General features: G+C 44.9%; 2 long non-coding RNA genes across 2 annotated transcripts; one reads left to right on the top strand and one right to left on the bottom strand.

Annotated features, from left to right (window-relative positions):
• Positions 1-337: 337 nt before the first annotated feature.
• On the top strand, positions 338-18,192 carry LOC103791433 (uncharacterized). Its single transcript, XR_617802.4, has 3 exons — positions 338-762; positions 4,066-4,178; positions 18,094-18,192. It is a non-coding gene; the product is annotated as an uncharacterized LOC103791433 (long non-coding RNA).
• Positions 18,193-19,713: 1,521 nt separating this feature from the next.
• Positions 19,714-21,297, bottom strand: LOC118153147 (uncharacterized). Its single transcript, XR_004742439.3, has 2 exons — positions 21,215-21,297; positions 19,714-20,801 (listed from the first exon to the last, which is right to left on the bottom strand). It is a non-coding gene; the product is annotated as an uncharacterized LOC118153147 (long non-coding RNA).
• Positions 21,298-25,514: the final 4,217 nt, after the last annotated feature.

Here is a 25,514-nt window from a genome sequence, read left to right on the forward strand (position 1 = left end):
TCGGTTTTTTCACCAAAGCTAGCATGTGTGTTCCAACTGCCACAGGCAGCATTCGCTGGACCTGGTTAGTGGCTGGACTTCTCACCTCTGACCACAAGTAATGCTCAGGAAATAGACCTCTGGCCAACAGCCCCACCAGAGCCTGAAACAGAATGGTGATGAGGATAGAGGATGAGGCTCGAAGCACCAGGGGATGTCACGTGATGGCACAGTGAGGCCAAGTGTTGGTCAGGGGACTTCCCGTGCTGACACTGTGGGGCCAAGTGTCGGTCAAGGCGGGCCGTTCCTGGACGGCCTCCGTAGAGGTTTAATTAAAGAGAGACTAAAAAGACCGCTCAGTAGCCTCATCTGCAAGGCAGTCTTCCTACAGGAGCTTAGGGGTATATGCCTTTCCGTGCTGGGAGAAGAGCGTTCTGTGGCGTTGGCACCTCGGGGAGAAGCTTCAGGTGTCAGGACGAACTCCTGAGAGCTTAGCATCCGGGATGTGCATGATTTGGGGAGCCAGGCAGCAGGTCCTGCTTGCTCCCCGGAGGGGACGGCCTTACGCTGTACTCCCCAGGCATCTGAGGACCCAACAGTGCTCCTTGCTTGGAGGCCAGTGATGAGCTCCTAATTTCCCTGTGGGCCGCCTGGACCTCTACAAGACAGGCTTCCAGAGACGCAGTGCGTTCTCCTGAGCGACCAGGGGCTGGCAGGAAGGGCGAGTGCTTGGTGCTGCACCTCAGTCGCTGCGGCCCCAGGAGCAGCTGCGGCCGGAATACGGTGAGCAGCCCCCCCCCGCCCCCCCGCCCTGATGTTCCCTCAGCTTCCGTTTGTTAAGCACCTATTGTTCCACATTCTTGTTATCTAAGAAGTGTGGCTGTAGTTTCCTGAGCGCTTACTATGTGCCAAGTACCTCACACATATTGCCTCATTTAATCCTTACTAAAACCCTGTGAGGAAGGGACCATTCTCACCCCCATTTTCCAGATGAGACAACTGAAGACCAGTAAGATCTGGCCTGAGTTAAACAGCAAGTTAGACTTGGGGTCAGCAATGAGCCTCATGGTCTGACTCCAGAACCCTTTCTCTATAACCCTTACAACCATCCTCCAACTGAGCAAATGGTATTACTTCCACTTCAGCTCACGAGCAGGGTGGGCTCAGAGAGGTTAGGCAATTTACCCAAAGCTGCACAGCTACAAGTCACAGAAACAGAAACCCTTCTGGCTCCAGAGCCCAAACCCTTTCTCCTAAGCCGCACCCCCTCTCTGGGCTCACTAAGGCTGCATTTTATTTTGAAGCCACATTCTCCAGCCAATGCCTGGCAGGCACGGTAAGTAGGACTGCAACATGGAGACATCTTTACAAGAGAAAGATTTGGCTAAACCTTAACATGTTCAGATGTTTTAATTGCTTCTTTGGAACGCAGATGTTTTTTGGGGGGTGCCACAGCTATGGCCTAAAGTAGCCTCTGAAAGATTGGGGTGCCGCCTGCCAATGACAGTCCCTGCCTGCCTGCTGATCTCACTGGCTGAGCGGTACTAGTTCCAGATGGTTAGAGAGTTTGGTGCTGGCTGCCATTCTTGTCCACTTCAGTGAGTCCCTCAAATGTGTAGAGTGTGTTCTACCAAGTATCCCCCTCCACCTGGGTGTGGGCAGTAAACACCAAGGCCCTGGCATACGCTGGACACATTGTGTGAGATCCATTGCCTCTTTTGTTCTCTCCAGGGGCAGAAAAAGTCACCTGATTTTAGTGGACAGGAAGAGGACATGTTTATAATCAGCAGAGGGTGAAAGGGCCGCTCTCTAATCTGTAGGCTCAAGGTCCCTAAATGATTAGCTCTGCTACCAGCTTGGGGAACTGCTGAACACCAAAGACAAATGCTGAACTACCTGTCACGGTGGCCCTACATTCATCAAACAGAGGCCCACTATCGGGTGGTCATGACCCAGAAGTAGATGATGTGGTTATCAACCAGCAGCAGTCTTCACAGTCCCCGATGCCTCAGTTTCCCTTGTTACACACCAGAAGGGTGTCTCAGGCAGTGGGCACGATGTTTTATTTGACTGGGTATACTTTTGCAAAGATTGCTAAGTTAAACAGTTGCTCTCTTTGTTAACATTGGATTGATGTTGAATAACTGGGGTTACGTAGAGATTTTCCTAAGTTCAGACTTGAGGTTTAAATTCAGTACTTCCTTCCTCAATAAGTATTTATTAAACACCTACTATGTATCAGACACTGTCTTGGCACTTTAGTCAAAATACAGATAAATGACACTTACTTCTTGGCCCTGAGAAGCTTGCAATTTAACAAAGAACAGGAAAAATATGTATATATATATACACACACATACACACACACACGCATATGTGTATATATGTACATATGTATGCATATCCATATATAAACACACATAATGTATGTAAGTATATACAAATACATGCACACCATGCATGTATGCCTGTGTGTATGTATATGTGTGTGCTGATTGATATAAAATATGAGCATGTTCCTGTGATCGTTTAACACGCCAGCCCTGTGGTGATGAGGACACAGAAGCATCCAGCAGTGACAGGGAATGATGGCTGGGGCTGGTCAGACCAGGCTGCCTGCAGACCAGGCAGCATCCCAGTAGCATCAGAGCCTGGCCTTGCCCTGGGCTGACCGGGTGAGGAAAGAGGAAACCCTATCCATTGAAGAAGTGTCATCTCTGTTTAGGGAGGGTGGTAAGCATTTCAGATGAGCCTAACGCAGCAGGAGTAGGTGATAAAATGAAACATTGGGAGGCTGGGGCAGGCGATCGCAAGGTCAGGAGATCAAGACCATCCTGGCTAACATGGTGAAATCATGTCTCTCCTAAAAATGCAAAAATTAGTTGGGCGTGGTGGCACGAGCCTGTAATCCCAGCTACTTGGGAGGCTGAGGCAGGAGAATCGCTTGAACCTGGGAGGCAGAGGTTGCAGTGAGCCGAGATCGTACCACTGCACTCTAGCCTGGCAACAGAGTGAGACTCCGTCTCAAAAAAAAAAAAAAAAAAAGAAACATAAATTAAGACAGTTCTAGAGAGTGCTCTGAATGCCAGGCTAGGGTGCAGGCACACGCTGGGGACGGTAGAGCTGGGACAAGATAGAGTAAGGGTGACATTGGTGGTGGGGAACTGTAAATATGACCCAGTAGGACAAATATTCCCATTGCCAGAAAAGAACTACCAGCGTTTAGACCCTTTCCTTCCTGTTGGCATGGGCTCTTTCACGTTAAAAAATTCCTATATATGTGAAAATCCAAACTTATAAAATAAATCTGGAGCCTGATATTTGTGGGACAAAAGGGTTCTTCCCTTTAGGAAGAACCCTTTTGAAAGCTGAGCTCACAAGTTGCTTTCAAATATAATTCAATCACTCCGCTTTGGTTAGGAGCCCCTGAGTTGTGGAAGGCGGGTGGCCTGCGTGGAGCACACTGCCCCTCACTAAGCAAACGTGTTCATGGGTCCTCCCTTTTTTTTTCCGATGGAGGAAGAAGAAGGAGCACAGATTAATGAGCAAACCCAGAAAACAGTTTTCTCTGTTAACCTGGTGCTGTCTTTCTTACTGGAGTTTCCTCCTCTCTTTTTCTGCACCCTTATATTCTACACACACACACAGCCAACACTAGATTCATTTGTATAAAAAAAAATTGTCCTTTCACTGCCTTTTTGGAATTGACATGAAGTGTGTGCCCTTCCTTTCTCCCAGGTCTAACGCTCCCCTGCCACTGGTGTGTTTTTTAATTCTTTAACAAACCAGTTCCCTATTTCAGAGAGGATTATAATTGACAGTAAACACTTTAACTTTCTCTAATTATAATTCGATTTCAAACGTAGTTCGTATGTTTCTCTATGGAAATAACCCAAGCGATGGGCTTCCAGGTTTTCCCTAAGTTGGGAACGAGTACAGCTATTAAATTAAATCATGAGAAACAAGGAATATCATTAGTTTCTCCAAGAGGATGCCATTGTACACTTCCTAAAAGACATGAAGATGTCTATGACTGGGGATTTCATGCCTCATTACATATATTTTTCTTCTGGTTTTGTATTCTAGTATGGATTTATCAACACCTGTCTGCAATCTCTTGTGATAGAGAAATTTGGCGAAGAAACATGGAAAAAATTGAAGTAAATGAAAGGGAAGATGAAGTATCCCTGGAGCAACTGGTAAACCTCCAGTGTTTTTAAGGTTACAGCTTTTTACTGACCTTTTGATTAAGCCAGTTAGCTGAATGGACCTGTCAAAAAAGATACAGCTGGTTCTCAAAGAGATTCAGTTACTAAAGAGATCAATTCAAGTAGTGTAAACATGAATTAGATACAGAAAACACCTGGTATACCTTATCTGTCTTTAATGAAGGTATCGGTCTTAATTCCTAAAATCAGCCTTAAAACAGGGTCTCACTGTAAATAGTACTAACGTTAGTTTAACTTTTGTCTCATGAATGAATTCTCATTTTCTAATCACAGAAGAGAGAGCAACTGTATTATCTCCATTGCACATCAATGGAGCTGCCAAACAGAAGAGGGGACCCCTTTTAAGTTTGAGCAGAGTCACTTCTTAGGTGTTCCTTAGTTAATTCTTAGTTTTTCTCCTCTGTCCAGTAACCTCTTAATGCCATCATTCACCTCTCCTTACAGTCTCCTCTCTGGCTCCTACAATCTTGTGCTATCTGTCTGCTTTCCTAGAGGCTCCCAGCCTTCAAGTATTAGGGGTTGGGGATGAAAGTGCCTCAGAAATCACTTGATTCTAGGAAGGGAAAGGAAAACAAAAATATAAAAAAATGATTGGCTTCCTCAGTTCATCAATGCCATGCAAATTAAAACAATTAGGCACTGCTTTGCCGATTAAATCTCCAAAAAATTTAAATGATAATAACCAGTTCTGGTTAAGATACAGCAAAATGGGTAATTGCTGATGGCATAGTCAATCGGTGCAGCCCCTTTGGAAAGCAATCTGACAACACGTACCAAAAGCTGTGCAAATGATCAAATCCTTTGAAGCAGTAAGTCCATTCTTGAGAATCTATTCTCTTAGAAACACACAACTTTACGCACACATATACGCATATGTATGCAAAAAGATATAATTTAACTTTATATTTAAAAATAATTAAATAAAAATTGTCTTTAGAAGTTACAAGCAAACAAATGGAATGACAAAAGAAATATGCATTATTATGTGATGATTGCAAAGATCACGAAGCAACTTGCTTTAATGACAATTCTAAGTTAAGGAACAAGAAAAAACCCCAAAAACAGAAGTCGCATATCTACTAGGTAAACCAAATGAAAAAGGATTAAGAGAAAGACCCAAATAATAACAAATAGCGACTGAATTAGATACAATATCGGATGATTTTTTTTCCTAATATCTATTTCTCAAATTTTCTTTTTCTATTTTCCAAATTTGCTATATGGTTTTATTGATTTTGTAATGTAAAACCAATTTAAAATGCTTAATGTAAACTTTTCCTCCCCTTTCTCCTACCCCCATTTTAAAAATAAAATAACTCTAGCTGAGAGCACAGTGACTTACTTGCCCACAGTCAGGTCCTGCCCAGACCCACGGCCCTGCACAGGCCTTCACGGCAGCCCACTGCTCACACACGTGGCACCATCAACCTTCTTATTCTAGGGAAGGCAGCTCAGGGTAAATCAGCATCTCTGGGGTTAATTGCTTACGGCTCCACAAGTTTAGATGGAAAAAAGGAGCTCTGGCCTCATAGAGGTGAAGAATACTCATTTCCAAATATTTTAAGTAGGAGCACTGAGTAATTATAATCAGAGAAACTGGTGGACCCTTGAGTGATTACTTAGCCCAGATCTCAGTTGACAGGTAAGGAAACTGAGGCCCAGAAAGTTGAAGTGACTTGGCCAAGACTGCACAGCAAGGGGACAAGGAGTCAGGATGCACTGTCGGAAACTTAAAGGGCCTTTTTTCAGCCCCCTATGCGGCCCTGGGGAGAGATGCATTTAAAGACTTATTTATTTATTAAGGGCCATTGTGTTGTAAAGGCTAAACTTGGTAAGAATAGAGGACAGGAAAGAGAATTCTTCTTATTTTAAGCACTTACTTTGGGCCACGCCTCTTACATAAAATCTTATGAAAGCCCAAAAAGAACACTGCAAGGCAGGGTATTGTCCTGCTTCACCAAAGAGGAAACTGAATCCCGGGAGGACTTTGCTGAGGACTGCACAGTAGATAAGGGGCTGAGGCAGGGACACAATCCCAGGTCTGTAACTGCATAGACTCCTCTTTCTATTAGGCCGTTCTACCCGGGGAAAGGAAGAGCAACTGGCAATGGGAATTCATTTTCATTCATACTTAAGGTTCTGGGTGAAATAAGGGGGAGTGTCTTTAAACGTGAGTTTACTGAGTTTCCATGGTAAGTCTGGTACTGCGAAAAACACCCGAGAATTAGAGGATTAAAGAAGCAAATAAGCCATTTGGCCTGGATGGCTTTAGAATCTGTAGAAACATTACAGGTATGCCTGGAACACAGGAATGAGGGCGCTGAAGGGCCATGTCATATGGGAAGCTGGGATCTTTTCCCCTGCTATAAACTGGACAAGGCAGGTCAGCTCCAGCCCTACCTCTGCCTTCCACAGGATCAGCTGCTCCTATGCACAGGGCGAGCAGTCTTAGGAGAGGGAGGGCGGGCTCAGCCAGGCTGTTGGGTGGACATTCCAGGGTGGGCAGGGAACCAACTTGGGAAATAGGATGCTCATATTCTCAGAAGTCGCAGGGCCTTCTTGCAAGTCCCTAGGAAGCCGTTGTTGGATTCAGCAGGGGCTCTGGGGCTACAAGGCTGAACTCAAAGCCCAGAAGCACGGCGTACAGTCTGTATGACCCTGGCATGGCACTTAACCACTCTACGACCCAGGCGTTTCACCTGAAAAGAAAAATAATAAAAGTAGCTATCCTCACGGGGGTTGTTGCAAGTGTGAAATGAGAGAGATAATACAAACCAGGCATTTAGAAAAAAATGGGTGGCCAGGGATGAGCACTCAACAAATGTAAGCTGCTGTCACGTAAGGGCTGCTTCAATGCTTGCTATTGGCTTATTTTCAAGATGTTGGTCCTTGAGTGGGTTGAGGGAGAGGTGGCAGAAGTGGCGTGCATCCCGTTGGACTGGATTTGCATCTGGGCTCTGCTGCTCAGAGCTCTGTGGTCTTGAGCAGGTTGCTTCACCTCTCTGAAGCTGTTTTCTCATTGATAAAGGGAGAATAATGTACATATCTTCTAGGATAAGGAGAGAATTGAGTGGTACAATCTACACAGAAGTACCTAGTAGAAACTCAGTAAGCACCCTTCCTCCTCCCCTGAGATATAGGTGCTACATTAGGATTACATTACACTTTACATTATTAGGAATCACTTTATTGCTGTGCCTTCCACCTTGAAGAAGCAGATGTTCTTCAAAGGCTTCCTCTTTGCCCAGAGGAGACCTGGCCTCCCAAAGTTAGTGTGAATTGCTGAATGGCTTTATCCACTCCTCCTTTCAGTCTGATCTCCCTGACTCTCAGTATAGGTCACTGTCTAGTCCTGCCTTGAGGAACCTTCATAAATGCTAGGGACCAGGCTGTAAGGGGGACACATGGATTTTTGTTTGATTTTCGATGTATGAATCTTCTACCATCTGATTTCCTGGTTAGGACCGTTAGCCTCAGCTCAGCTGCTGCTTAGAAGAACCTGCCTAAGAGAAAGGCCAGGGCTCTGGAAGTCACTGAAACTAGCCAGAAATAGCCAGAGCACTTAGACATGAGCAGAGGCGAAATGACATGTTCAGCTCTGCCGGTGACAGGCAGCTGAGACGTACTGTTTAAGGAGGGACTGTCACCCTCCAGGTATGACTGAGCACAGGTGGCATGGCCAGCTCCTGGGCCCTCATCAGTTGAGATATTCTGCATATCTTTCCAATCAAGGGGGAAAAATATCCCCAGCTTCCCATGTGTAAGTGGATGGAAGAGACACTTTCCTGTTTGTGATCCTTGGTGTGACCTCCCTGAAAGGCTGGAATGTCATCTCTTTGTTCCTTTAGAAGAGCAGTTCTCATAGCATTCCCAAACAAACAGGAAGTTCTGGAATTCGCATGACCTCCAAGGTGATAAAGGACATTTGAATGTGGGTGTAAGAGTGCAAGGGAACCAGAGAAATATGTCTGGGAATAGAGAACCCAGCAGGGCACATCCTGCATCTGTGTCGTTAGGTTTTCTCTCTTTCGTCATGAAGTTTCAATTCTCTGCTTAATTGGGTCGCTGAGGATGTTTGTATACAGAGCACGAGACATTGATATGATTGCAGTGGAAATGCATTTTTAAGCCAAAAATAAAGCCAATCTAACAAGTCCACCAGCTATGAAAATGGCATCATATTAGAATTTACTTTAAAAAGAAACGTATGCAGAAAACTCACCTTTTAAAGGAGAAATTAAGGCAAGATTATTGGCTGTGCAAAAGGATTTGCTTCAGGCCACATTTAAATAACAAATTCCCTAGTGCTTTTAAAGTAGAATTTCAGCTGAGAAAGAAAAAACCCATCAATTCCTGCAGAAATTTTAAGAAGAAATGGTTAGGTAAAATGAAGCATGTTTCCAGGCCTATGACATAAATTTTATCTTACATGAAATAGGAAACAGATGTTTCTCCCCCTCACTTGCATTGTTTTCCTCTCTTGTAGTCTGGATTTACAGATTTCTAATTATAAATCACTTTTCTTTTAGAGACAGGGTCTCACTCTGTCACTCAGGCTGGAGTACAGTGGTACGATCATAGCTTACTGCTGCTTCAAATCCCTGAGCTCCAGCGATTCTTCCACCTCAGCCACCAGAGTAGCTGGGACAACAGGCCTGCACCACCTAATTAAAACAAAATTTGTTTTTGTAAAGACAAAATCTATGTTGCCCAGTCTGGTTATGAGCTCCTGGCCTCAAGAGATCCTCCCACCTCGGCCTTCCAAAGTGCTGGGATTACAGGTGTGAAGCTCTGTGCCTGGCCCAAATCGCTGGTTTATAATCTACTGGTTAAAACCTTTATTGAGGCCAGGCGCGGTGGCTCAAGCCTGTAATCCCAGCACTTTGGGAGGCTGAGACTGGTGGATCACGAGGTCGAGAGATCGAGACCATCCCGGTCAACATGGTGAAACCCCGTCTCTACTAAAAATACAAAAAATTAGCTGGGCATGGTGGCGCGTGCCTGTAATCCCAGCTACTCAGGAGGCTGAGGCAGGAGAATTGCCTGAACCCAGGAGGCGGAGGTTGCGGTAAGCCGAGATCGCGCCATTGCCTGGGTAGCAAGAGCGAAACTCCGTCTCAAAAACAAACAAACAAACAAACAAACAAACCTTTATTGAAACTTACCAATGAGAAGCAACTAACGGATGAGGAAGAGTAAGGCCTTTGGAATCAGATAAACCTTTACATTTTGCCTGGATCAGTTACTTGGGGTTTAACTTTGGCAAATATATTTTTTCAACAAGTAGTTACTTAGCTCCTAGAATGTGGGCTGTGTTCCCTGGGAATGTATTCCAGTAGGGAGGACAGTAAACAAGCAAATAAACAAAGAAAACTCAGGTTGTACAAAGTGCTATATACATTTAGAATAGTGACTGGGGGAGAAGATGCCCTGAGCTGGTCAGAGAAAACCCCTTGGCAAAGGTAATGTTTGAACTGAAAGGAAGGAAGGAGCCATCCTCGTGACAGGGAAGTTGTATGTGTTCCAGAGAAAACAGCAAGTGCAAAGGTCCTGAGGTCAGACAGAGCTCAGTGAAGTTAAGACCCAAGAAAAATCTAACATGCTTAGAATATCATGTGTGAGGAGTCTGATAGGAGATGAAGGTGGAGAGGGTTTTAGGGACCAAAGCACATAAATGTGTAGAAGATGGGAAGGAGCTGAACTTTTCTTCTAATTGCAGCGGGTTACTGAGGTTTCTGAGCCTTGGTGCACTCAGTTTGTAAACGGAGATACTCACGGTGCTCACCTCATCCCCTTGTGAGGACTGAGGCGGCTAACGTAGGTGAGGCGCTAACTTCCCCTTGGCACCTTGGTTGCAGAACTTAGTCCAGGATTTTGCTTCCAAGGCTCAGTAATCCACTAGGTAAGCTAATGTTTAAAGGAGTTACTGTAAAGATTCAGAACACTAACAGCGCCCAATTGCAGGAAGTACAGAGAAATCTCAGAGGAAACAAAGTCAGAAGGCCTCTTTCCGACTCTGTCTCCCTTCACGTTTACTCTATTTTCCTGGTTCTCTTTTCTCTCTGCAAGTCTTTTAATTTCTGTTCCTTCTTTTTTTCCCTCTGTCACCCAGGCTGGAGTACAGTGGCATAATCATAGGTCAATGCAGCCTCAAATCCAGGGCTCAGAGGCCTTCTGAGTAGCTGGGATTAGAGGCACATGTCGCTGTGCCTGGTTATTTTATTTTATTTTTTGGAGAGACAGACTTTCGCTTTGTTGCCCAGGCTTGTCTCAAACTCCTGACTTAAGTGATCCTCTCACCTCAGCCTCCCAAAGTGCTGGGATACCAGGTATAAGCCACTGTGTCTGGACTTAATTTCTGTTTCTTTTAAGCTTTTCTACGTGCCCTTTGTATTCAAGAGATTAATTTCTATTTCTTCCAAGCTTTTCTACTCCCTTTTGGATTCAAGAGATCACCATCATCAGACTGGCTCAGTTTCTCAGTGTCTCAATTGCAAAGGCCTGAGAGGGAGGATTTGATGGTCTTTGGTCTGGAGTCCATATGTATCCCAGTCAGACAGACTTTGGAGGGTGGGGTCTCTAAGAAGAGCATATTCTCCGCTCTATAAATAAATACATTAAAAAGCAATGAATGGTTGCATGATTCGTGTGTGTTTGAATGGAAGATGAACAAATGAATGAGAGGTGGATGGATGACTACCAGGCCCAAACTAACCCATTTAGGAGACAGCTGGATGTGATTACATGGCTTCTCTGTGTCATGGGTTCTTAAACAGAGGTTCATGGATAGGTTTAAGAAATTCTGAGAACCATCTGAAATCATCTATTAAAATGTTGTGTACATGTGACTACACGTATTATCTGGGTATTGGGGTCATAGTATTCATTAGAATCTCTAAGAGCTCTACAATCTTAAAACAAATCAAAGATCCCTGCCTATGCATCCTTGGGATTTTTGTTCTTGCTAAATAGGAAATGCTGTTAACATTGTGAGGTCCGGAGAAGCATTCCTTCAAGCACAGTATATTGCAAAACTAATTGAGCCAGAAAAAGTCAGAATGGCTTCCATTCATTCCCCTTTCTGGTATCCCTCCTCCATCCAATTGACTCACCAAGTTTCTTACCCGCTCCTTCAAGACCAAAAGCCCCTGACCCTCCATGTTATCTACTTTTCCCACAAATAAAGTCTAGCTAAAAAGTAGCTGAAAAAAAAAGTAGCTGAAATCAGAGAGTTTTAATTTTATTTTTTATAGGTAGCTGTGTTTATACTTGTTTAACATTTTCTTTTATTTATTTTTTTATTGTGTTTTGGGCTGTGGTGTACACACATGTGCACATACTGCATGCTGCAGGATTGTTGCATAGGTACATACATGCCATGGTGATTTGCTGTCTCCATCCACGCCCCCCCACCCCCCCACCTACATAAGGCATTTCTCCTGGTGTTATCCCTCCTCATCCTCCCTGCCCAGCCCCCCCGCCCCCACGCTGTCCCTCCCCTCCCCTTCACTCCCCCCACCTAGCCCACTGAGTGTTGTTCTCTTCCCTGTGCCCAAGTGTTCTGCACGGGGTCTAGAAGATAAATTTAGCAGAAGTTGAAACGGATATCATGAGGCCTGGAGCTTATGTAATTTGGGAAAAGCATCCTTTAAAAAGAATATAATTACAAATAAAAAATTAGCACAAAAATAAGTACTTCTTTAGAATTAAGGAAGAAAGCTTTAAAGCTGACAGATAACATAAACATCAAAAGCTGGAAACATGTTTTTATTAATAAATGAACTAATTAACCCTCTTTTATAAGACATTTCCCTGCATCTTCGGCTGTGTTTTGGTTTGTCTGTTCATTGGACGATGATTTTATAGTGTCGTTTTCTGTAAGGAGGATAGAATGAATGTTCTAGCATGGCTGGCTGAAGACTATTTTTATCGTATCTTGTTTTCATGTTAGCTTAGACGCATTTCTTTATGCACATCTATAACTTTCTCAGCCGTTTCTTGCTAAAGTGAGCTTCTTTCCTGGTAGCAAGTCCTGGAAGGACTTCAGCCTTTGATCTCCCTCAACCAGTCCCACCCCTGTCCCCTACTTTTAGGCAAGTCCTCTTGGACCAGGTGATCCCCACTGGGAGTGTGCAGCCTCTCTTTCGCATGCCTTCGTGGGGGTCAGAGTGGAGTCTGGATGTGTGTTGAGTCTATCAGAAGCAAGTGGTCCTGAGAATTCGGTGGTCTGCAGCCCACCTGCAGGCATCCAGGACCACTACCAGGGTGTATAAGGTGACCCCTAAGCCTGGGGATGGCTCCAAGCTAGAGAGGGCTGGGTGGGGCTGCTTCCTCCCTGTCCTGGAAGCCTCAGCTTCATTAGCTTCTAAAGCAAACCTGACTCACTCTTGGTTTTAATCAGAAATTCTTAAACACTTTGGTTTTCGAAGCCTCTGTACTCTCATAAGTTATCGAAGACCCCGCAGAGCTTTTGTTTATCTGTGGGCATTTATGGTATTAGAAATTAAAACAGAGAAATTAAAAACAAATTTTAAAGTTAATAAAAAATAATGATATGTTATAATATATATAATAGACTTTTATTATAATATATACTATTATATGTTAGCATAAGTAACAAATTTTTATGATAAATAACTATATTAACCAGATAAATAAATGAATGACAAGATGGCATTACTTTACAGTTATGGAAATCTCTTTTAATATCTGACTTAATGGCAGTGGGATTCCATCTTCTACAATGTATGTATTCTGTGATATGATTTTGGTTGAAATTCATGAAGAAAATATGGAAAGAAGAAGAACTTTAATCCACTTCTCAGATAATTGTGGCTATTCTCTTAAACCTCACAAAAGCTTGACAAGTGCTAGTTTCTCAAGGGTCAGTTATAACGTTGAATCTGTAACTGCACTAATGACCTTCTTCATACTCTGTTATATTAAAATCTCTTGATCTGTGTTACACTTGGATATAAATCTTTTAGCATCATTTTCTACTAGCTTGCATTAGTCATTTGGAAACTATTAGCTCACTGAGTTGTGCTGATCTTACAAATGTTGACATGTTTCACTCTACAATATCAAAATCGCATTTGTCAATATCATCACAATGTCAGCCTCTAAGGATTGGGATGCTAATAAGCTCACAGTAGAAGATGCAATTTTTCCCCCCAAATTCTTGTTTTTGCTTCAAAGCTTGAGTTTTGTCATTGGCAACACATTTCTGCCAGTTATTTTTCTAGAAGTGACAGGCTAACTTTGTTCTTTTTTTGAGAAAATGTCTGCCAAATATCCAAGTCTGAGTAACCATAGTTCGTCTGTCAAGGTTTTTTTTTTTTAAAGTGGAAATGATGTTCCATTAGGAAAAGTGGCTAATTCAGCTCATAACTCAATCATATAAGTATTTTTTCTGGAAGTGACCATTCACACTTCTGCATACAGGAGAAGTACTTCATTTGCCTGTGTATTTCCTATTTTGTTACATAAAATATTCAAAAGATGTGTACTCAGGGTCAAGATTTAATAGCATTGGTAACTTTTACTACCTCAAAACGAACAACCTAAAGTGAAACTGGCATTTCTTTTTTACTGCACATATGTGGCAGTGAAGAATAAGATGACTCTAAAAAAATATGCCGAAGATTTTTAAAAAGAATACAATAGTTTGGTGCCACTGTCTTGATTCATGCTGTAAGGCATAAACCAAGTTTTACCCATCAATGCTTATGTGCCATTAGTGCAAATACAAATCCATACAAAAAGGCAAATAATTTCTTAATTTTGTTTTGAAAATAGTTTGGCCTCATGGATTTCTAAAAACATCTCAGGTAATCATGGGTGTCCCATGGGTCGTACTTTGAGAACTGTTGGCTTAAGTGCCTCAAGAGTCTTTCTAAGTGAATCAGAGGGCAAGGAGGGAAGCACCATTGGTGGCTGAGTGAGAGGAGGGGAGGACTGGACCTCATAGTCTTGACAAAAATGACCTAATTGAATACTATCATTGTAAAAATGAAGAAATGGAGGCATAGTGGGATTTGTGCCAAGTCATCCAGCTGGACTGTGATTGAACCAGGGTTAGCTCCTCGGTCTCCTCCTGACATAGAGTCTGTGAGCCTCTGTCAAGTTAGGTCTGTCACCTAAATTCCTAAATTATCTTACAGCTATTTATTGAGTGCCTGTTGTGTGCCAGGCACAGGGGTAGGTAGTCAAGATATTAAATCAAATGACATATTCCTGGTCCTTCAGCCTGGTACTCTAGGAAGCATGCAGATGGGCAAATGAATTCCACACACAGTTAGCACGAAGACAGGTGATACAGAGAGCCACAGGGGCTCAGAACAGGGACGCCCGGATCAGCAGGTGACTGAGAATGTCCAGAATCGGGATTCTGACACTGAGTTGGGAAGGAAGGATCAAGTTGGCCAGATCAGGGAAAGTGAGAGCTTCTCCAGTGGAGGAGAGCCTGTGGGAAGGCAGGGAAGAGAGGGGCTTGAGTATCTGGTGGAATGGATGTATGGGAGAAATGGCTGGATGTGAGGAGGGAGTACAAGGGCTAGGTCACAGCGGCTGGATATGTCCACCTGAGAAGTCTGGATTTTATTAAGAAAGCTGTGGGGAGCCAGACAGGCCAGTTGGAGGACAGGCTAGAAAGACAGACTGGTGCTTTTTCTAAATACCAGATGGTCATGACACCAGGACAAATCTTTTGCTTCTCCGAGCCTTTCTTTCCCCACATGCATCTTGAGTCACGCAGTGACAGGCAAGTTTGTTATACGAATTCCCCACCTACCATTAAAAGAGCTGTTGAAGAAATGACTTCCTATGGCTTAAACTGATCCCATTCTCTTGGCCTGAAACTTGCTGTTCATTTTTCCTGTGGGCTTTATAGCTCACACTGGACTCTGAAAAACCATCACGTCAGTTTAGTAAGGTTGAACCACGTAAGATGTATCATTTGTAACCTGTTGTCTTGCCAGACTGAATCCTAGAAAGTGTTTCTGTGCAGTGGTGTTCAAGCCTGGACAGTCATCTCAGGAAAGTGGTTAAAAAATAAGGATTTTCAGACACTACCTCCTGGGGCTCAGGAATCTGTGTATTTATTTCACTCCTCAAGTTGTTCTGCTGTAGGAAGGCTGGCCCTGATTTTCTGCTCTGATATTTTGGGTATCACTAGTTGGACTAACTAAAGGGGAACACATATTGGATGCCTGACAGTGCCAATTAGACAGATTCCTCAGTCTCCTGCACATGCATGCATCACGCATCTATGTGGCTGACATTTTTCATGTTACATGACAGGTACTCCTCTTTGTGTGAGCTGGAAACATCCAACTCTTACTTCATTTCCCACATTTGTTGCATTTCCAACTCTCCATCTCTTCAAAATGCTTCCCAATAGTCATTTCTCTCTCTTTCCCCTCTGCATATAAGAGGGTTTGTCATCTCACTGGAAGATATCAATTGGTTTATTTATTTTAAAAAATTCTTGGTGAACATATTGTTTTACTAAAGCAGATTGAATGACTACATATGCATTGGCTCTGTGGGAAATGTTATATGCAGGATCATGGAGATCAATAAACAAGGCTGAAAATCCCTGTAAAATCATAACAGTCTGGGCACGTCTGGCATCCCAGCAACGTGCAACATATATACAAACCCAAATAAATATTCTATGCTAAAATGTGATCAGTTCAGCCCACAGGAAAGAACAGGCTGCCAGATCCAGAGACGAGTGAATGGGTGGTCCCATCAGAGGGCCAGGGAGCACCACAGAGTTGGTTACGTTTCTGATGGTTCTGGAGGTCACCTAATCCTGTCTAAAGTCTTCAGAATACATTATGACAATGTGTCAAGTTTAAATTGGGGTCTTGTCCCTGTGCTTCTGTTTTGCTCATAGGCACAGAAGGAAGGTACATGTTTTCACAGAGACTTGCGGGCCCCTGGGGGCGAGTAAGAGGCAACTCCAACATGGTGGCGAGCGCCCCATCAGGCAGCAGTGGGGGTGTACAGCACTCCTTGCCCGAGCAGGCCATATGCACAGCTGCCTCCAAAGATGCTTAGAAATCACTGTATAGGCAGGGGCCAAAACAGGAACTCTTACAGGTGAAGGAGAATCCAAGCAGCTTCTAGTCCAGGATTCTCAACTGTGCGCACAAGGGTTTCTGGGGCTCTCTGAGAATCCCAAGAAGATATGTGTGTATCAGAGAGGCTAAAAAAGGTGAGAAACACGAATCTTGCTCATCACCTCCATTATTTTACAGAAAAAGAAATCAAGGCCCAGAGAGGGAAAGTCATTTTCCCTCAGAGCTAATTTGTGTAAGGAATAAGCTTGGAACCAACGTCTCCTAAACCCCAGCCCTGGTCACCTCCCACCCACCACACAACCCCTTTGTTCTCATTGTCCTCACAGCTCTCCTTGGATCTGCATGGTGGTTCTCATTTCCCCCAAGCTCTTTCCCTTTTATTATCCTGTTTTATCCTTACCAACACTCCTGACAGATAGGAAGGGCAGGTAATAATAAATGCCATGTTTCACGGGCAGGAAGATAAAGTCCAGAAAGATGATAAAGAGTTGGTTAAATTTAGAGATGAATAAGGATGCTCAAACATCAAACATTAGAAGGCTAGGTATCCAGAGGAGGGACCAGCCCAGTCTGCATTTTCCTATCGGATGGAACTAAGGTCACTGAGTAAACTCCCAGCAGCACTGTTCAGGAGTGATGTGGGCTTCGAGGTGCAGAGCCCAGATCCTTCTCTTGTCAGCTGGTGACCATACCAAGACAGTTAATCCCTCTGAACATCAGCCTCCTCAACAGTGGGATGGGTGATAAGCAATAATTTGTCATCTCTCGGGCCAAAAGCACATGCTCAATAAATAGAAGGTATTATGAGGTCCCAGAAGGGGGTTTCGGTTGAACATAAGAAAGAACTTTCCATCAAAGAGAGCAGTCTGTAAGTGAAATGTGCTGCCTTGCAAAGGAATGAGCTTGTTGTCACTGAAGGTACTCAAGAAGAAACTGGAAAACCAGCAGTCAGAAATAGCATGCAGTAAGAAATTGGACATTTAGAAAATTCCATACCTCTCACAATGCCAAGATTCTATGGTGTGTTCTGGATAAGCTGACCCCCCTCTGACCCCTCTCTGCTCTTCAAACATGCTCTCTGCTACCTGGGAGCCTGTTCCCTCTGCCCAGAAGGCTCTTCTTTGCCTTCCCCTCCTTCCGTCTCAGCCAAATCTCCCTTTCTTAGAGAAGCATTCCCTGACCCACCTTCTTCCCCCATTTGTTGACTCAATTGCCAACTACAGTTTGATGACCCACACAAGGGCCAAGGCAAGGGTGCAAGTCTCCAACTCCCAGACTAAGCCTCTTTTCAGCAGGCTTGGCCAGCTGTTGAAGACTGAAGTCCATCAATAACTCCCAGAACATAGCCAACTACATTGCAAAACAGTGAGAAACACTGCAAGCAGTTGCTCTACCATTCAGAGAACAAGACTCTCTGGCATGTGAGTTCCAGTTTACTGCCATATATTAAGTTCTGGACATATGCTCAGTACAGTGCCACTGCTGTGGGTTCAAAGACAAAAATAAGTCACAATGCTCATCCTCAAGGAGCCCAGGCTAGTGGGTATGACCAACAATCTTTACGTAAGTTGTAGAAATGCATAGCCTATCCTGGGCACTTGAGAAGGGATGTCTGGGCTCAAACTGAGGTCCAGGGAGAGCTTCTTGGAGGAGTTGATACCCAAATACTCCAGTGTTTCACATTCCTTATGATCAAGAAGGTTATTGCTGTATTATATCTTGCTGGGTCAGTGGATATATTCCTGGGTCAAAGCTCCAGCCGATGAGCATTCATTGCACCTTGATTTATCTTCCAGAACTTCTGCAGAAGTACAAGATGCCTTCATGACGTACACAGTGTATGATGACATCATCACCATTAAGCCCATCCAGGAGGCGTGCAAGATTTTGGGTAAGTGAAAGAACTTGTTTTGCTTTCTTAGAGCTGCCCTAACAAAATCCAGTTGATTCTCATTATTTGCAGTGGTTATAGTCTATAAAGCTGCTGCAATACTGAATTAGTGAATACCGAACCATTACTCCCAGGGGAAATACAGGGTTCATTTCCTGAAAGTCTCTGGTCACAACATTTTTATTAACCAGTCAATGCATAACTTTGTTTCATGTGTGCTTCTGTTAAAAACAATATATTTAATATACGTAGTATGAGAACTAAGACAAGAACATAGAGCACAGACTTGTTCTGGGTTGGCTAAAAGCATTCATGTTTCCTTCCCTCCCTCCCTCCCTCCCTCCCTCCCTCCCTCCCTCCCTCCCTCCCTTCCTCCCTCCCTCCCTTCCTTCCCTCCTTCCTTATTGCCTCTCTTGCATCCGTGTTTCCTGGGCTGCTATAACGAAGTACCGGCAACTAGGTGGCTTCAAACAGCAAACATCTATTCTCTCCAAGTTCTGGAGGCAGAAGTGTAAAGTCAAAGTGTTGGCCAGGTTCACTCCTCTGGAGGCTCAAGGGAGAAACTGTCTCTTGCTTCTCTCCCAGGCTAAGGGTTGCTGGCATCCCTTAGCCTGTAGACACATCTCCCCAGTCTCCGTTCCCATCTCCACGAGGCCTTCATCCCTGTGTGTTCATGTGACCTTCTCAGGACAGCAGCCATTGGGTTTAGGGCCCACCCTAATCCCGTATGACCTCACCTCATTTTAAGTAGCTACATCTGCTCTCTTTTCAAATAAGGTCACATTCTGGGGTCTGGGTGGACATGAATTTGGGGACACACTATTCAACCTGGTACACCCTTTCTTTATTCTTCCTTCTCACCAGCACTGAATACACACTGAGCCGGGGCAGGCCTGAGGGGAGAGAGGGGAAGGCAGCCTCCTCTGTCCCAGGTTCCAGGGAGCTGTGCAGGCAGTGGAAGCCCCGCTCCATACTTCCAAGGTCTTTGATGAGGTCCCTCTTTCCATTCCCATTGAACTTCTTTCACCCGCTCCTCACAGGCTGTGCTGCCTTGGGTCACTGTGAGAGTGTGAGATGACCTTTAGGGATGATCTCAGGCAGACACTGCATCAACCCTCATGCCTGGCACCTGGCACCTGGCACCCAGATACAGCCTTGTTGGAAGCGTCAGGCTAGGCCCAGTCCTGGGGGCGTTCAAGCTGGCTCTTACGCAGCCCGCAGAGGGTCAGGCAGCAGGGGTCATGGTTTTGAGTTGGTTTCATGGTGTGTCTGAGGGCCTAGCAAATTGGCTTGCCATTCTCAGGAACAACTTGTGAAATGATAATAGGTTCAAGTCAGTGGCAGGTACCGCAGTAATCAGCCCAGTGGGTATGCCTGAGAAGACACCAGGGAAGCTAGGTAATGCTAAGCCCGCAGGGACATGTGGCTTCTCCAGAGCGCAGCAATGATGTGTAAAGTGCCTGTGTCATGTGAGGCACTGAGCTTATTTCCCTTTTCTTTGAATTTGAGAAACATTCTCTGATGATTAAAAAGATAAAGACAGCTTTATTCACAGGCAACTGGATCTGACAGATGAGAGGACTTTTCTATGGCTTTCACACAGCGAGGTGACTGACATCTACATCTGTTCCATGTTCCTGCTCATCTCCTGGATGCAGAACACCTTCCAGGGATCTGAATCCAGGAGAGGCCCAAAGTCTCTGCCAAGCTGGGGGGGGGAAGTCATTGAGGCTGCGGAAGCTGGGTGTGTATGGTGCTGAGTCCTCTCTGGTAACAGGTGGTTACCTGCTTCCCCCACCCACTCTGGGCCACCTGCTATCCCATCTCATCGGGCTGCTCTCTTGGAGCTACAGAGCCAAGCAGGGGCCAGAGCTGCCAACGAGGCCCGGCAGGTGATGGTGATCAGAGCCAGGAGGAATCTGGTGCCCTAACTAGTTGTTAAAACAACTTCCAACTAGATGTGTGTTAGCCCCTAGTCACTGCCCACCTGCACCTTTTGATAGAACCAATGTTGTGTCTGAGGCTGGAAATCAGCCAATGAGGAGTGAAACAGTCGTTTGCTCCTTCAGTTCCTGGAACTCAGGGGCCAAAGCAGCAACACCTCCTGGATGCCTCCCAAAGCCGTTCCCAGCCTCCCTTCACGGCAGCACTTGGAGGCAGCTGGCAGACAGGGCTCACGTAGCCTCCCAAGAATCACAGCAGGGCCTCTCTCTGAATCCACCCACCAACTCCACTCTCCAAAGAAGCTTACACTGAGAGAGATTCTAGGCCAAAGCTGGCCCAGGAACTGGGGAGTGTCAGCAATATCTGCAAGCCTAACCCCTATCCTGTCTATCCTGTTTTGGGGGCACTTTCAGGCCCCTTTGTCTCTCCAGCAGTTAACACCAGGGGAGGTTTCTGCGGTGCTGGGTTATCAAAAAGCATGCAGCATCGGGCTTTCTGTGCTCGAGTCTGAGCGCAAGGTGTGTGCTCTTTACAGCACTGGGCTGCTCCCAGGGGCTGCGGGTCTGGAGACTGGATTCTAGACTCAGCTCTGCTATCCAGCTATGGCCTTCGGTGGCAGCAGCACAGCCACCCCAGGGGGACACCTCTCAGCCTTCTTGCTTGACACTCCTGCCAAAGAGATTATCTGTTTTATTTTCTTTAATTTTTTTAAAGTACGTGATGATGATGCTAAATGTGCTTTTTCAAACCAGACAGACAGATCCTGTCTTGATCCTAATATGTACCACCCTGCCTATGCAAAGCCCAGGTGCTGCTTTTGCAGCTGACAATTCTGCACATCTGTGATCTCAGTGAGGTCTGGAGGGCCACAAGAAAGTCCAATGGTTTGCAACTGCCTCCTTTCTTCCAGTTAAGTAAGAAGAATATCTAGTTACCTTCCCTCCACAGAAAGAATACAAATCCTTAGGTGGAAACTCTGTAATGAGAGGTGACTACTTTAGAGCTGAAAAGCTGGAGTTTTGACAGAGCCTAGGAAATGAAAGGGCAAAAAAGCTTAGAATGGGGAGTGCAATTAAGCCCACCTTTAGTCTTTTCTTGGTTTTATTCCAGGGGATCCCAGCAGCAGAAGGACGTGTGGCTGTATCGTGCAGTCTTGATGTGATCTGAGCCCTCTGCCAAAGAACATCTTGTTATTCCAGAATGAGAATGGAGGGTGGATTCTTTTCTGTCACACCAGCTGTGTGACCTTGGGCTAGAATTTCATTGAGAGTTGATCTCCTGCAAAAGGAATAATACCTTACAGGGTTGTGGGAAGGAATTAATTAAATCAAATAACAAATGGAAGGCATTTAGCAACATGCATGGCACAGACTGGGACTTCAGTAAATGTCAGCTGAATGTTGAATCTGAAGGAAAGGTGGGGGTATTTCTATGTTTTGTACCTCTGGATACTGTTTCTTATCAGAAGAGATAGGCTTTGCTGTTCACTACAATGGCTGTGGTAAAAAATTATTTTCTACATGGACATAGGAAGAGGAACAACATACACTGGGGCCTGTTGTGGGGGACAGGGGGAAGGAGAGCATTAGGAAAATTAGCTAATTGCATGCTGGGCTTAATACCTAGGGGATGGGTTGATCTGTGCAGCAAACCACCATGGCACAAGTTTACCTATACGACAAACCTGCACATCCTGCACATGTACCCCGGAACTTAAAAATAAAATAAAATAAATTATGGGCCAGGCGTGGTGGCTTGTGCCTGTAATCCCAACACTTTGGAAGACAGAGGTGGGTGGATCACTTGAGGTCAGGAGTTCAAGACCAGCCTCAGCAACATGATGAAACCCTGTCTCTACTAAAATTGCAAAAAAGAATTAGCTGGGTATGGTGGGGAACCTCTGTAGTCCCAGCTACTCAGGAGGCTAAGGCAGGAGAATAGCTTGAACCTGGGAGGCGGAGGCTGCAGTGAGCCGAGATCGAGCCATTGCACTTAAGCCTGGGGGACAGAGTGAAACTCTATCTCAAAAAAAGAATCCATGTCTATATCTATATGCTCTGAGCTTGCTGATGAGTGGCCAACAAATTACATAAAGCCCATGGGCCAGATCTGGGCCCTTGCCTATTTGGATAAATCGAGTTTTATTGGAACACAGCCATGCCCCTTTGTTTACACATTATCTGCAGCTGCTTTTGAGCTATAGTGGCAGGGCTAAGTAGCTGCAACAGAGACCATATGACTAGCAAAGCTGAAAACATTCACTAGCTACCATCCGCCCGTTACAGGAAAAGTTTGTTATTTCATGCTCTCAAGGATTGCTGCAGATCTTTTTCAAGAGTCTAAAAATAACTTTTAACCTAAGAACTGTTATGGACTGAATTATGCCTCCATGTCCCAAATTCATATTTGGAAATGGGGCCTTTTGGAATTAATTAGGTTTAGATGAACTCATGAGGGTGGGGCCCTCATGATAGGATTAGAGCTCTTATAGGAAAGATACCAGAGTGCTGGCTCTCTCTTTCCCTGTCACATGAGGACCTGGTGAGAAGGTGGCCTTCTATAACCCAAGTAACCATGTTATCACCTTGATCTCAGACTTCTGGCCTCCAGAGCTCTGAGAAAATAAATAACTGCTGTTTAAGCCACCCAATCTATGGTATTTTGTCATCATGGCCCCAGTGGACTAATATAAGAACTTGAATCAGCTTGTATATCTCCAGAAAGAAATGCTGTGTATATATCATATCACCCCAGTCCATTTTTGTGGCTGTCGGTGGGCATCAAACCATGTGGCAGTGCCTTCAGCAGTGAGATGCCATCATATACCTGCCCCGCTGCCATCACATTTCCAACCCAACCAACATGTGTAGAGACAGCAGCCAATCTATAGACCAAGGTATGGGTTGGCCCATATCCCCTTTCCACCAAAAGCCAATGTACATCGCTGTGGTTTCTCTGTATCCAGCTTTGAGTATCAGAAGTCTTCTCTTCTTGTCGTTTATTTCCGTAGCATCTATTGGTCTATATCTATTTGAAAGAGTAAATGAGTATGGTGAATGCATTTTTTAAGTAAAAAATTGGTTCGCAACATCAAGTTAACACATGCATGAGCTGTGGAATCAGGACAGCCCCAGGAAGCCCATGGTAACTCTGTATGTCTACAACTCCCGAGACTCTGAGAGAGCAAGACCCAGCCAAAGGGAAGGCTACAGGAAGGACATTTTACTCTCTAACAAAATATGCTGGTCGGTTGAAACTAACTCCTCCCTTTGACAAAGGAAAAAGCATGCTTAGTCACCACTAGCGAGGGCTTTGCTTTCCATCTGGGCTTCAGAATGCAATTTCCCTACCTTGAAGCAATTGCTGGGACTTTTCCAGACCACTCTGCCACTGCATAGCTCTGTGCTTTCCAATTAGCATAATTCAGGAGGGGACCAGATGGCAGGTTGAGCACTGCATAAGGAATTGTTCTGTATATGAATAAGTGCCTACTTAGTGTGTAAGTGGGTTATTAGTAATCTGAAGTGACAAAATTCAAAACAACACACAACAGCCATTTGGCACAGCTGTGTCCGTCTAGACTTTGCTTGCGAAGACACCCATGGTAAAATGTGTTTCAACAGTTAGCTATCAGCAAATGCCAGCAAAACTCTCTGCACTCACCCCTTTAAAAATAAGAACAACAACATAAAATTGACAGAGTCTTGAAATTGGGCATTATAACGTCTGCTCTTTACCATACCCTCTGAGAGTGGGACAAGTAACCCAGGCTGTGCAATCATGAATGTAGACTTAAATTCATGTCTCCTGATTCCAAGGCTGGCGCTGAATCCCACAGACTGGAGGGGAAGTCAACGTCTAGAGCCAGAGCTTTGGAATCAGACAGACCTGGGCAAAACCCCTGCTGTACCATCTCCTGATAAAGTAATCTAGGGCAAATGCTCCCCGGTAATGCAGCAATGATACCTATGACATTTTGCTCACCTTACTTGATTTCTTCTGTAGGACGACAACCCAGGGGGCTTCCTCTATCCCTCAGGAGAAATCAAATAAGGTGAGCAAAATGCCTGACACCAAGTGGGTACACAACAAGGTACCTCGCCCTGCCCCTCACCCTTCCTCATCACCTGATAGACCCCTGGCCCTCTGCTGTGGGTTCCCGTCAAACCTGGGAACAGAGTAGTCAGCTCTACTCTGTTCCCAGGTTTGACGGGAACCGGGCGGCTTCTTCTCTACCAGGCTTCAGTGGGACTGCTTCATCTCTGCAGAGCACCAGCTTCCTGAGCTACCTTGCTCAACTTCCAGTTTTATTTTTTCTCTATGCCTGAGTAAACTTACGACCACTTCTGAAACCCAACCCTCCTAATTTAGAGTCTTCTTCCACTTTGCAAACTACAGCATGGATGTGGGTAGCTGTTTCTTTCCTTTTCATAAACTCCTCTTTCTCCTTCTCAAAAATATTTCCCCATGAACGATCTCATGCCTGACATTTGTGATATTATTGGAGAAAAAGAGTATGTGAGATTATGGCTCTTTTCAGATACCTGAAGCGTATCCTTTGGGTACCAACGCTTTAGGGGGGAAAATTACCCATTTTCAATGGAAAAACTTTGTCAAACGTAGAGCATGTACTTCCCTTTCCTGTTGAAGAGCATATGTTTCGCTCGGTGACTCAGGAAGGGTGCCATGAGGAATAGCTCTTGTTGCCTCTGACTTGGGTGATGGGAGGTGGGCAGGGGTCTTGGAAAGTCTGGCCCTGAGTGGGCTGGTTGCCCAGGAGGCTCTGCTTTGGTAGCAGTGGTGTTACTGCCAACCTCACTGGGACTTCAGCAGGTGCCCTCTGTCTCCCTGCCCTGGACAGCCCAACTCTACTCTTACCAGTATCTTGAGCTGAAACCCAGCAAGAAGTAAATGTTTTCGAATGACAAAGAAGACCCACGCTTGTTAAGTCAGAAAGTGTGAGTTCATGCAACATTCCAATGTAAAAGCCTGTTAGAGGTCTCCACACCTGGGGAGCCGAGCATAGAAGCTTTGTGATCATCATTTTTCTCCCAGAAAAAAAAGTCTTAGCTAGGTGCTGTAATCCCAGCACTTTAGTAGGTCAAGGTGGGTGGATCACTTGAACCCAGGAGTTTAAGACCAGCTTGGGCAAAATGGCAGAACCTCCATCGCTACAAAAAAATACAAAAATTAACCAGGTATGATGACACACACCTGTATTCCCAGCTACTTAGGAGGCTGAGGCAGGAGGACCACCTGAGCCTGGGAAGGTTGAGGCTGCAGTGTGCTGTGATGGTGCACTGCACTCCAGCCTGGGCAACAGAGCGAGACCTTGTCTCCAAAAAATGCCAATCAAACAACAACAACAAAAACTCCACGCCC

Source organism: Callithrix jacchus, chromosome 1 (genome assembly GCF_049354715.1).
Source record: "Callithrix jacchus isolate 240 chromosome 1, calJac240_pri, whole genome shotgun sequence".
NCBI lineage: Eukaryota > Metazoa > Chordata > Mammalia > Primates > Cebidae > Callithrix > Callithrix jacchus.